The 13,638-nt window shown below is 41.0% G+C and overlaps 1 pseudogene; it reads left to right on the top strand.

Moving 5' to 3' along the window:
• The window catches only part of LOC132820009 (sodium- and chloride-dependent neutral and basic amino acid transporter B(0+)-like), a 97,680-nt pseudogene extending 89,816 nt beyond the window's left edge, over positions 1-7,864 (top strand).
• Positions 7,865-13,638: the final 5,774 nt, after the last annotated feature.

The following is a 13,638-nucleotide window of genomic DNA, read 5'->3' as shown; positions in this document are numbered from 1 at the left end:
CACCTAGAGCGTGAGTCATGAGATATGTGGCTTCGCTGTTTCTCGTTTACTCCACCAGGGATTCCTGACTCAGACCCCTCCACTCGATATCCACCTCCACAAAGTGGAACCGGGAGACTGGGTTTTGATAAAATCCTGGAAACCGAAGAAACTCCAATCACTCTGGGAGGGACCGTTTCAGGTGTTACTCACCACCGAAGTTGCCATACGAACAAAAGAAAAAGGGTGGACTCACACCGCCAGACTAAAAGGCCCGGTGTCGCCGCCCAAAGAGGACTCTTGGTCGTGTGAGGCCGGTGATGAACCGTTGGTGGTGAAGTTAAAGAAACATCAAAAATGAACTCTCTTGGGACTCTTTTGCTACATACTGTATTATTATTTGCCTTCCTTTTAGTGGGGAAATTGACTGGTAACTGTGATAAATGCCGCTCTAGGGTTCGGGTGTGGGACACTGAGTTAGAGTTACGCGGATCCTTTGTATCCCACTCCTCTTATGCTAATAATACTCGCTGTTATGACATATACTCACGCCAAAAGTGCTGGGAAAAGGGAAAACTATACTATCAAGTAAAAAACAGGGGATATCTTGGTCTATCTAAGGCTAGGGTCTATCGTTGCCCTTTTATAAATTACGAATGGTTGTGTATGTCAACAGACAGTTTACAGGGACATGCTGAATTGCTGGAAACAGATAAAAGAAGACCTAAAGGGGAATGTGCCAAATGCGGCGCCATAGTTCAACTGGGAGATCCTAACTTCTTCTCCCTTTGCCATGATGAGGAATCACGGGAGGAATGTTGGGAGGATGGGAAATTGTATTATCAAATGTTAAATAAGGGATATATTGGATGGCCTGAGGGGAGGGTCCATGAATGTATTTGGGAAGAACACGAATGGGTCTGCATTAAAAAAAAGACGGTTGGGATAAGGCTAACAGGCTGTGCGACAAATGCCGCCAAACTGTGAAATGGGGAGACCATGTCTTTCCGGGGTCTTTTGTGTTTCACACTAAAATAAGTGATGCCTGTTACAACCGGGAGAAAATGATACCATTTTGGGAGGATGGGGAACATTACTACCAGTTATTCAGCCTGGGATATTACACGAGTGGAAATATAGACTGTCCACTTATGGAATAATGGCTCTGTATCAGTTTTACTGGCTCGACAGCGGACCACTTTGACCGGGTTAAGGAAATATATCCCGGGTTAGAGAAATCTATTCCAAATTACGATGCCAGAATAGCCGCCTCAGCCAAGGTTTCCTCCCTCTATGAGGACGTTGAGAGTTGGCTTACTCTTCCTGATGTTGCGAAAAAATCTCTTTATTGACTTCACGTCTCAAATTGCCAAAATTTTAAATGTGACGAGGTGTTGGGTTTGTGGGGGTCCGCATATGACCGAGCAGTGGCCATGGACGGGGGAGAGTTTGGATGTTCAGGAAATCCTCGAATACAATTGGACTTACTCCAAGAACAGAATTTATCAAGTCTGGAAATTGCAGAATACCCCGACGGGCCACTTCTGCATTGGGAAACAAGGGTCCCGCCCAGTTGGTGACAGCCCCTGTCAGCGGGTCTTGAATCTCACCACAGACACTTGGTGGCCCCGACCCTTGGTTGGTTTCTCACCAAACAACCCCTTGGGTTGTCTTTCACCCAACAAGGGGATCTCACCTGCAGGCGGTTGCATCCCACCTCTGATTCCTGGAATTGCAGTGGTTCTGGCCCTTATGCGTGAATGCCGGGAATTAGAGAGGCATGGGACGGTGTTGCCAGGGACAGTGGAGGGGGGTCCAGCTCCTGATGGTTTATTTTGGATTTGTGGGGATCTGGCGTATTCCAGGTTACCACAGGAATGGGGTGGCTTATGCTTCCTCGGTATAGTCAGACCGGAGTTCTTTCTCCTCCCCCGTGATCAAGGGGCTGACCTAGGGGTTAAGTTGTTCGACTCCCTGCAACAGAGGCCCGGAAGACTGGCACGGAAGCATAGGAGTGCTAGTCAGTGGAATGTCCACAAGTACGGAGACATCCACTTGGCCAAGTGGGGCGCAGATTGGCCACCGTCCCGTATCATTGAGTATTATGGGCCGGCAAGTTGGGCTCAGGATGGCACTTGGGGTTACAGAACTCCAATTTATATGCTTAATCGTATCATTCGCTTGCAGGCGGTGATGGAAATAATCACCAACAAAACCGCCTTCGCATTGGAATTACTGGCTAGATAGCAGTCTCAAATGAGGGCTGCAATATATCAGAATCGTCTTGCTTTAGACTACCTGCTTGCCTCTGAAGGGGGTGTCTGCGGGAAGTTTAACACGACAAATTGTTGTCTGGAGATAGACGATAACTACGAGGCTGTCCTAAAAATCACCCGGGACATCCGTAAAATAGCCCATGTACCTGTCCAGACGTGGCGACCTATAGGGGACGCTAGTTGGTGGAACACGCTTTTTGGGGGTGGCTGGTGGCGCATGGCATTAATAATGATGGTGGGTGTCGGGGCCCTGTTCCTCGTTATTCCCTGTCTGGTTCCTTGTGTTAGGGTATTGATCCAACGCCATATCGCCCAGATGCAAGCCATTGCCATACCCCAACATGGTACTCATGAACTTAAAGTTTTACTATTGAAAAGACAGAAGGACCTCCCTCAGCCGTAATTCAGCCTATTCTGTTACGCATGCACATCTTAAAAAGAAAAAGGGTGGAGTTGTGAGATTTAGATTTGCTTTATTATGCAACAAGAAGCTATTAAGATGTGCATGGTACCCTAGACATTTTAATATACAACCAAACTAAATATGTGGTATGTCTTGCTACTTTATTTTATATATACTGGCTGTTTTATTTTAAGGAAATGTTAACGTTTGGGCTAATTTACGTAAAGATTGATCTTCTAACGATCAGTATTGCAATGTAAGCAGTTAGTAAGAAAAACAAGCTAGCTGGGGGCAAGGGGTCAGCTTTGAAAAATAACGAAACCTTGAGCGAGACAATACTTCTGCTAATATGGTGCAAAAACAACCAGATAAGAGTACAAGGGGCGAGACGGTTGGTAAGTTCAAGGGCTGAAAATATCATTAGACAGGGAAGTGGGCTATGCGGCTGGAGTTCGAGACAATGAGGACATGATCATATGCTTTCTCTGTAAGAAATGAGATCATTGTAAAGCAATGACCCTCGTGACCTCTAGGGGCCATAGGGGAGGCTCTAAATTGCTATATAAGAAAGATCGCTGTAATGCTTGGGTACGCTTTTCTTTGGGAAGGCGTCCAATTCTGCAGAATTTGTTAATAAAATCTTTGTTCTCTTGAATTTGTCCAGAGCGATTATTTAGAAGTGAATTTTCATTTCTAACAACAACTAATTCCAGCCCTTCAAGGAATGAGAATAAATCGAGCAAACAGGGTATTTTGCGGTTGAGAAAAGATAAATTCTTAAATCCTTTTAATGTCTATTTTAAAGATTTGAATGTTATGTTTTTTTCCATTTAATGCTTTCTAATTTACCATTTCATTTTAGGCTGGGATTTATTGGTTACATTTAATGGATTATTTCTGTACTGGATGGATTCTCATTGTAGTTGCTCTGTTGGAACTCATTGGTCTCAGCTGGATCTATGGTGGGTATGACTGGAAAAAAAAATAATTACAATTGAAATATATTTATGAGAATACTTTCACCTCTTCAGAGAACACTACAAAGTCTACACTGGATATTGTGCAGATTACTATAGGGTTTGAACAGTTAGTGAGGATTTAGACTTGAGTCAAATGAATAATGACAGAGGCAAAAGTTTAGGATTTTAAAATTCATGAACTAATTTTATTGAACTATGTTTCAAAATCACAAGGCTATGATACAGATATAACAGGTGAACAACATCATGCATGTCCCACAGTGAAAAGCAAAATTTCGAAACTAATTGACTTGCTATTCAATCATGCCCTCACTTGATAACTACCCCACAGCAACTGAATCCTTCCAATCCAATTAACCTGTGGCATACTTGCCTTCATTGGAAGTGGCATTGATTGTAAGGGTAGGCAAATTATGCTGCAGCTTTATGGAACTTTAGTTAGGTCACACTTGGTGTATTACATACAGTTCTGGTCACCACAGTAGCAGATGGATGTGGATGCTTAGGAGACGTTTACTAGGATGTTGCAGGGTATGGGGATTTTAGCTATGAAGAACATTTAGACAGACTGGGTTTGTTTTCATTGGAATATGCAAGGTTGAGGGTGACTTGATAGAAGTTTAGAAGATTGTGATGGCATGGATTGAGTGGAAGGTAAGAGTTTTTTTTCCCAGGGTGGAGGGATCAATTATTAGGGGACACACTTTCAAGGTGTGGGGGGATGTTTCGAAGTGATCTACAAGGCATGTTTTTCACACAAAGGGTGGTGAGTGCCTGGAACACGCCTGCTAGAGGAGATGGTGGAAGTAGACACAATAGCAGCATTCAAGAAGCACCTGGACAAATACATGAATAGGAAGGGAATAGAGGGATACAGATCCTGTTCGTGAGGACAGTTTTATTGTGGAAGAGCAAAATGTGTAAGCGCAGGCTTAGAGGGCCGATAGGCCTATTTCTATACAGTTGTGTTCTTTGTCCATTCTGACTGTTTCAAAACCCCCAAATATTCCCTTCCTCCTTCATAACAGAAGCATCACATGGGTAGATTCTTAACATTGTTTCAAGACTTCTCACTTCCCTGACCACAATGATGATCCTACAAAATCAGGAGATTCCCTTAATGAGATTGTTCCTGTGAGTGTCTTGATCATCATAGAGATTAGGAACATTAATATGCTTCCTGATCCTTTATCTTGGGACACAGGAATAAGAGTAGGCCATTCAGTCCATCAAACCTGTTCCCCTATTTAATACCATCATGGTCAGTCAACACACCAATGTCTTTTATCTGTGCTATCCATATCCATTCATTCCATTGGACAAGTTTCTTGGTCATTTTCTTGCCCTTATAGTGCCCTGAGAATACAGCCAAGGGAATACTATTTACTGATTACCTGTTTACAGGAATTAACATTAGCCATTGTTTCCACTCCCTTAACCATTGTTCACACAAAGATCAGGCTCATCAATTCTAAAGTGATGAATGCAATTTCTTAGCCGACATTTTACATTTCCAGATTTTGGAAGACCAGGCATTGGCTGGAAGCTGTACACCAGGATCAGGCAGATGTCCCAACACACTGGCTATATGGGAATTGCCTGGGAATGTATGATACTCATGGAAATACCCAGTGTCAAAAATCCTCTGAATAAGTTCCAACTCTGAGTTAGAGACAGAGACTTCAGAAAGTTCTGACTGACTTATAATTACCCAGGAAATGTTAGAAGGATTAAAATCTGCTCTCATTATAAAAATGACTCCCTCAATCATTCACGTTGACCTGACAATGAATAACATTGACAGTCTCCCACCAAGTCATTCACCTGTGACATCACGTCCCATGGGCATGTGACCACCCACCACTCTCTATTCCAGACAACACACACCTCTCATCTCCACTATCAAACACTCCCAACTCCATATCTGACCAGATCCAAATCTTCCACAACCCTGCTCCACAACCAACATGACTTCACCACATCATCAATCCCCACTCATTGGCACCTTTGGCCTCAACCTGCCACCTCACTTCATCTCCCATTCACCTTGAACACTTGTCTTCTCGAAACAGTGTGAGAGTTCCTTCAAGACCTTTAAATCTTGGAGTACAGATAATCGATTTGGTGATAAGGAACACTCTGTTCATCCAATTTGAAATCTTCAGCGATCCTTTCTCTGTTTAACCTGTTCATCAATGCCACCTGTACAAGATGAACTTCAACAGAAAACAAGCTGCCCTGAAGACAGGACAGCGCGAGTGATGGTGTCTCTCTGCTTCCTTGCCATTCACAGGGATAAACAGATTCATCAAGGACAGTGAGATGATGATTGGGAAAAGGAATTGGCTTTTCTGGCTCTGGTGGAGAGCTTGTTGGATTCTGATCTCTCCGTGCATTTTAACCGTAAGGAGATGTTACATCTTTGAGTGATTTAAGCTGAATGTAAAAATGTACAGTAAGTCCCTTTCATCATGTTACTGATTTTACTTTCTGTGTTTATTTCATTCAGGCAATCTTAGTCTGGTCCTTAACAACATTTGCCCTTCCAACATATGGACCAGTTGAATACTCTGTCTGGTCAATAGCGCTGGGCTGGTGTATGATCATCTTGTGTATTATGTGGGTACCCATAATAGCCGTGGTGAGAGTTGTCCAAGCTGAGGGCCCCACCTTGTGGCAGGTGAGGAAATGTTTGAAAGATCGGGAAACAGTTTCTGTGACAGCCTCTCAGACTCCTACTTTACAGCAACTTTAGTAATACAGTGCCTCCACTGCTATATTATATCCCACTGTACTCCCAAGAAGTGTCATAAAGTAAAATCTTACACCAAACCTCACGACAAATTACACAGTAGAAGAACAGAAGCTTGGCTGAACCAGTCGGTGTGAAGATATGTTGAGAAGGAGAAAAGAGAAATAGAGAGGTGGAGATGTATGGAGCAATTCCAAAGTTTAGAGCTTTGACTGCTAGAGACAGACTTAGAGGCATGTAGATCTCTCAAAACTTGTTGGATTTGAGGTGATTACAGAGGGAAAGTCCTGGGTATTCATGGAAAAGTGGGCCAGGTCTATGCCGAGTCCAAACCAATCCAGAGTCATTTAAAGGTGGCAATGGGTTCTGATTCCAGTTGTCAGCCCCCTTCCAGGCGTGGCCAGTTATTGCTGGTCTAGAGTAAGTGCACAGTTAACAATCCCTCACCACTACATTCCCAAGCTGACAGGTTCCAAGAAGCAAGAATCTTCAAGCAATCCTCAACTTTTAATGAAGATGGGGCAGCTTCACCATGGCCCTGGTTCACAGCCTCTCACAGGCTTTAGACATTAATCTGGATATGAGAATTTTTGTGAAAGGTGAGAACAAAACCTCTTATCTATGTCTATTCTGTGTGCCCATGCCCACTGAATGTTAACCCTTGCTCGTTCACCCAGTTGGTATTCAAAACAAGATTTGTGAATGGGTATTTGCTTTAGTCAGCAGCTGCATAGTTGCCTCTGTGTTTCTAAAGGTCATTGATTATATGGTTTAGTCAGTAAGTTTGGTTGTCTATTTCAGAACAGTCTTTTGGGGCTTCTCTTTAACTCACAGTAGCCCTTGTTGGAAATGTATTACCACAATGTCATCAATGCACAAAGTGTCTCGAGGATGTGTGATCAGGGTTTTGTTAAAAAAAACACTGACTAATTCGTGTCGTGTTCTCAATAAAATGATAATCTTTTAGATGTAGTAGCTACTTCATAAAATTAGAATAAATTGATTACTTGGTAACGCTGTTTAAATTGAAAAACTGTTCCTGCAATAGAGCATTTTTAAAAATTTCAGTTCGATTTAATTTCAAGATTGTTTGGATATAATACGTGTCTCCAGATTTCATTGCAAATGAATATCACAATTCAGTCATTTTAGACATGGGAGTCTGATCTCTGTAATAAACATACATATTGAACATGTTTCACTACAATATGACCTGCCAAGTATTAGAACAAACTGCAATATAATATGATTAGGAACAGCTTTCTTTTACAGTGGAATTAATCGGTGGATTAATATTGTGTAGGAATTGTTAAATATTTCACTTCTGTTTTCATAGAAAATTTCTGCTGCATGTACAGCAGCTCCTGAATGGGGCCCACACCTGGAACAACACAGAGGGGAAAGATACAGGAAGAAGCCTGACTCTACAGAAGCCCTGACTCATGTGCAATGTCTTGTCACTCCTGAGATTTGAGGAATTTTGAGAAGGTGTTTTGTTCAATTGGCCAAAAAAGACCCTGATAATTGCTTTTTCTTGTTTATACCCCCTGTAATTGCAATGGGAGTTTTTCAGAACTGTTTTCAGCTCCACCAAGAGCCAGGTATCACCAGGTAAAGCTCAATGCAAGAAGTTTGAGACGATCCATTTTGGGGGAGAAAACATTTGTAACGTCAGGGGTGCAGTACTTAAGAAGTGCAGGAGGGGTCTGGGCAGCTTTTCACAGATCATTGAAGATAGCAGGACATGTAGAGAGAGCAGTTAATAAAGCATATGGTATCCTGGGCTTTAATAATAGAGTTATTAGGGTATAATAGCAAGAAGGTTATGTTGAACTTGTATGCTGATGGTAGTGTCCCTGCTGGCACAGTTCAGTCGTGACTTGTTGATTGGTCCCATCTCTCCACAAGGACACATGTTTAAATCCTTCAATCTCATCTGATCAATCCAGAAACTGGGGAAGTCCTTTCTTTGCTGTTAGTGAATACTTGCTTCACTGTTGGCAAACCACCAAAAACTATTCACAATGTTTCACGGTGATAAAACCAGTTAACTCAATGCCCTCAGTTGGTTAAGTTTTTGGAAAATTAGTGAAGGTTGTCAAGAAGGTACAGGGCTCGACCCGACCCCACTCTCTAGACAAGCCAGAGGCAAGTTCGGACATGGCAAAGATCAGAGCAACTCACCCTCTGACCAGACAAAGAGAGAGACAGAGGGAATCAACCCATGAAGAGAGAGGAAAATGCGGGAAAAGAATTAGATGAACCAGTGAAAGTTATGAGTATCCGGTAGGTATTTAATTTTCTCAAAGAATTGGGTAGTTAGAAATAAAGTTGTTAAAACTTAGAATTGTAAAGTTTAGTTCTTAATCTGTGTTGTCTTCAAATAAAGTTGTGACATTATATTGACTGCTGGCTTGTGCTGTGTCATCTTTTCCCTGTTTCAAGAAGAGTTATCTGGGTAAACTCATTTCACGTGTACTGGTTGACTGAGTCTGCAGGGTCCTAGACACCGTGAATCAGACAACATTCACCATGTTAAACCAAAAATGAGAAAAATAAAAGAAAAATAATAATGGTCTCAATGACTGAACAGAGAACAGTGACAGCATTAAGAGAGTAACTGAAAGTGCAAACCTTTTATGCCAGAGTTTCACATTTCATGAGTCATGTAACTCCAGAAAGGTATATTCTGGCCTAAATCTATAGCATAATGCAAGAATGAAAATGTGTCTCAGGAAGAACTTTGTGTATGTCAGAATGGAGTTTTAATTCAGTTAAAAAACCTGGAAAATATCAGTATGATTTGTAATGATGACCTGTTGATATTTCTAAATAATGATTTATCATGGTGACACCTTGATTCATTAACGTCTTTCTTGAACAGCAAAGACTCTTCCCCATCCCGGCTGTAATTTCTTCCAAAGTCTTCTGTTGGACAGAAGATACAAAAACTTAAACAAATGTATCAAAAGATCCAATGAACAGCTTCTTCCCCACTGTTATTAGACTTCTGAATAGACCTCGCAAATTTCCAATTTAATACTAACCTTGTTCTTTGTGCACCTTTTCTGCAACTGTAACATAATATTCCACGCTCTGTTCTAGTACCCTTGTGCATTTTGTACAGTATGGCCTGCCTGTATTGCACGAAAAATAAAACTCTTTATTTTCCATTGAAAGGAGGGTACAGCTGCAGTATCAAATTTGTTTGCACATTTGCCATTATAAATATAACGATAAGATGACATAACATTACGAAGTGGTCAATTTGTAAGGATGCACAATAACATATGTATCTATAAAGATGGAAATAGAGTAAATGAAAACCTCATATGCACACACACACATACAAGTCTATGGGATGAATTTGCATTTGCAGAATTGTAATTGTATCTAAACAAACAAATATTACTCGGTGAAGAACCCTTTTGTCTCTGACACATAACATGGTTCATTCAAACATCATTCCAGAGTCATGAACATGTAATCCAGGATGACCCTTCAATGCAGGACTGAAGGCATCTTCAAAAATGGGACTAGTGTCTTCAAGGACCCATCTGTCAGGTGGATCTAAATGTTTCCCCTTTGCACTATTTTGAGACAGTGCAGGAAAGCTGTTTCCAGTGACCCCCAGGTAATGTTTATCCACAAATATCAATATTATCTCTTCGCTAACTCACTGCTATTTATTGGAGCTTGTTGTTCTCAAATTGACTGCGACACTTCCTCACATTACAACATTTAATACATTTCAAAGTAACCGTATTCACATTAAGACATTTGACAAGTTTAGGTTTGAACCTCTGACTCAAGAAGAAAATTAAATGAAATTACTTGTTTAAATTGTTACTAAGCATGAGTTATTCAACAAACACCAACCTTTAACATGGGCACAGCTTTTACACTCCAACAGCTCCGAGGCTGGCAAACTGGCCAAAGGAACATTCCAGTAAAAACAATGGTGTCCCAACAAGAGCCAGCATGAGTATGCAGGGAATAAGGTATGCACCTGGAAAATATAGGAAAGGATTTTAATGGAAGATACAATCATCTGTTCAAGCTGAATCTCCTCCTTTCCACTAGGTAGGTTCCATTGAAATTATGCCTCTTTGAAAGTCTGACCTGGGTTCAGATTTCTTGTGTGGACCAAAATCTAAGATTGTCACTATATATCTCAGGACTGAACTGGCTCAGCTTCCAATACATCAGTCTGGAAAATCTCACATTTGGCATTGGAGTGGATTGTCACAGAAAATCTTGGCCCTATTTTAGAGAAATACCTGTTGTACTTCAGTCCTGAGGGAAGGTAAATAAATAAAGTAATTAGTGAGGAGATATTGGTAAGCGAGTTGGTAAGGGACTAGGGTGTTAGTTAGATGAGGGAGTTGTGATGCAACTGAGTAGTGAGCGGGTGGTTCTCAGCAGACTAAGGGGGTAACACAGCAGGTTGTTGGTTGAGGGGAATGTGACAGATGGGAAAGGGGGTTTAGTGAGTCAGTGGATTGTGGGCATAGGTATTAGATGTTCACAGAGAGAGAATGGGTCAGCTATCCAGTGGGCACAGGTCAATTGTTGTTTGTTATTGACTAACCAGAGACTGGCAGCTCATGGTTATGCCAAATATCCATTGATGTATCTGCCGGTCTTTCAATCCATTGATCCATGTGTCCTTTCATCTCTGAATCTATCATTCCATCTCTCCCGATACAGCAATTCAAGTTGCTCATTCCCAATTCATTACCTATGATTGCTGTCTGATTTTGGGGTACAAATGTATGTTAATATACAGGAGATGATGAGTCTTTGATGCAGCTGCTGAAGTTAGAGTTAATTACAAAAATATTCTCATGTTTTCTTTCTCCTGGAATTAGAATATTTTTGCTTCCTTACAAAATTGTGTTACAACACTTTTATGCATTCGTTCTTCATATGAACATCATTTTTCATGACATCCTGATCTCAAGGCCTCATGCTGTTAGAACACAGCCTTCATTGACCTAGGGTTCTGGGGGTTTGAAGAGCACTTGAAATAAGCAAGTTATAATGTAACTCTGAGTTCCAGAGGCTGACTGAGAAGACCAGTAACTGAGGATTTCAGATACGGTGCTGTAAATATACCTGACGTAGATATTGCAAGCATTTCAAACAATAACACATTAAAGGATATTCAAAATTCATAGATTAACAGTTCTACACAACTGCCAGGGCTCAGATGTTTCATTTTGAAAGGCATCTATTAGATGAATCTTGTTGTTTCCCCTGATTCGAATCCAAACTCCAAAACACTATACAGCTAAAAACCCACGGGATTGAATTCATCATAACCAAATTCTGAGTGAATTGAAACATTTCCCTTTACTTGTTGACTTGATTGTTCTTTTTAAAGAAATGAAATAATTCACTAAATTTTACTTTTCTCCAGATGCATTTAGGATCCATTACAGTTCCTCCTCCGTTTCTGTAAACCAGGTATGGGAATCTCCAGACATTGCTCAGACCCACAGAGTAACCAATCACTAAGAGCAGGCAATCAGTCTCTGAGGACCAGTTGCCTCACTCCACATTCTCATCACCTTCAGCCACACTTTCATCAGTAATAATCTGAGGGAAAGAAAGGAAATGGTCAGTTCAGAAATGAGCATTTCACAGACTAAAACTCATGGTAAAAGTGCAATTCTCTATAAGAATATTCGATAAATGAGCAGAAATAGGCCATTCAACCCATCAGGTCTGCTCTGCCATTCCATCATGGCTGTTATGTTTCTCAATCCTATTCTTCTACTTTAACCTGGTAAGTGATGATCCCTTTACTAATCAAGAACCCTATCTTTCCCCTACTGTACACTGGTGTACTGTACACTGCTTAGCAGCAGTTTGATGGAAACACACTCAGACTCTGAAGAGAGACTTTGCAGTTCACAACAATGAAAATCTCAAAACTCATAGTTATCTCTCAGGGTTTTACGTGGCTTGAATGTCAAGTTTTGAGAAAATACTCACCCTGTCCTTTGGAGGATGTGTTTGGTGGTCATTCTGTTGGATCCTAAATATAATCTATTGACTTTGTTTCATTTTTGGAGAAGGAAGAATGATTCTTCCACTTGCTCAGGTATTGGATGGAAGCCTCAAGGAGGGCACTTTTGTCTGAAGCTCCCTAATGTTTGTGACTGGAATTAAGGCTGATGCAGCTTCTCCATTGATGGTGACTCTTCCACAATCAGAAGCCAGTCCCTTAGACTGTCTGAAAGGGGTGTGGCTCGAAAGTTCTCAGCTAGTTCTTGATGAAGATCCCCGAATATTTCTCCTGTTTATTGGTCAATTTCCATATTAAACATTTCTAATGCAGCATATCTTTCAGAACACTCCAGGTCAAGTGCGGCTATTTTGCATGGACAGGTTTGAGTGCTGCAATCGTTCTGAAGGGAACGGGACAAAATGAATTTACTCCAAGTGGGAGTTCAGGCAAAGCAGAAAGCTGTTTGAACTTACTTGTTTAAAAATGGGACAGTCCATGCCAATACCAGAAAACTAAAGATGCTAATGTTCATTTCACATGTAACATGTATTTGCAATATTTGGATGTGCCCAGTGACATTGAGAGAGAGAGAGGGGGAGTAATGTAGTGATATTGTCACTGGATTAGTAATCCAGAACATTAGGTTAACCATGTGGGTCAAGAGTTTAAATCTAAGCAGGGCAGTTGGAAACATTTAAATTCAATAAAATGAGAAATTAAAAAGCTGGTCTAATAGTGAATATGTAACCACTGGTGATTGTCGTTAAAGTGAATTTGGTTTACTAATGTCCTTCACGAAAGGACATAATTGATTCTTACCTATTTTGAGAGCAAACAAAACATCCGACATCAACCTAAGCACCAGACAGGACAAACACAGCCTTGCCGACACTGTGATGTCCTCCTTATTTACATCTGGGGACTTGTTGCTTAATCGGAATAGCCTCTCCTATCTCTGCATCATGCACCATTAGGCTAATACTTCCCAGGTTATTTCCTCATATCTCCCCATGTGATAGTAATGCTCTTTCAGGTAATTTCAATTTTTCTCAGGAAGATAACCCAATCATTTATCCCAATTTTTGACAACTTCCTCATTGTCCCATTTAATTTGAGGAATATCCAATTCAGAAGCCTCTGAACTTGGCTATTCCTTCTTTGCTGTAATTATTAACACCTTCTCTTGCTTTCTTTCCCTGTCAAAATATCTTTTGAGTATCCCACAAGACACA

The sequence above is a fragment of the Hemiscyllium ocellatum genome, chromosome 11 (genome assembly GCF_020745735.1).
Source record: "Hemiscyllium ocellatum isolate sHemOce1 chromosome 11, sHemOce1.pat.X.cur, whole genome shotgun sequence".
Lineage (NCBI taxonomy): Eukaryota > Metazoa > Chordata > Chondrichthyes > Orectolobiformes > Hemiscylliidae > Hemiscyllium > Hemiscyllium ocellatum.
The sequence above is the reverse complement of the archived record's forward strand: the minus strand, read 5'-3'. Positions and strand labels throughout refer to the sequence as shown.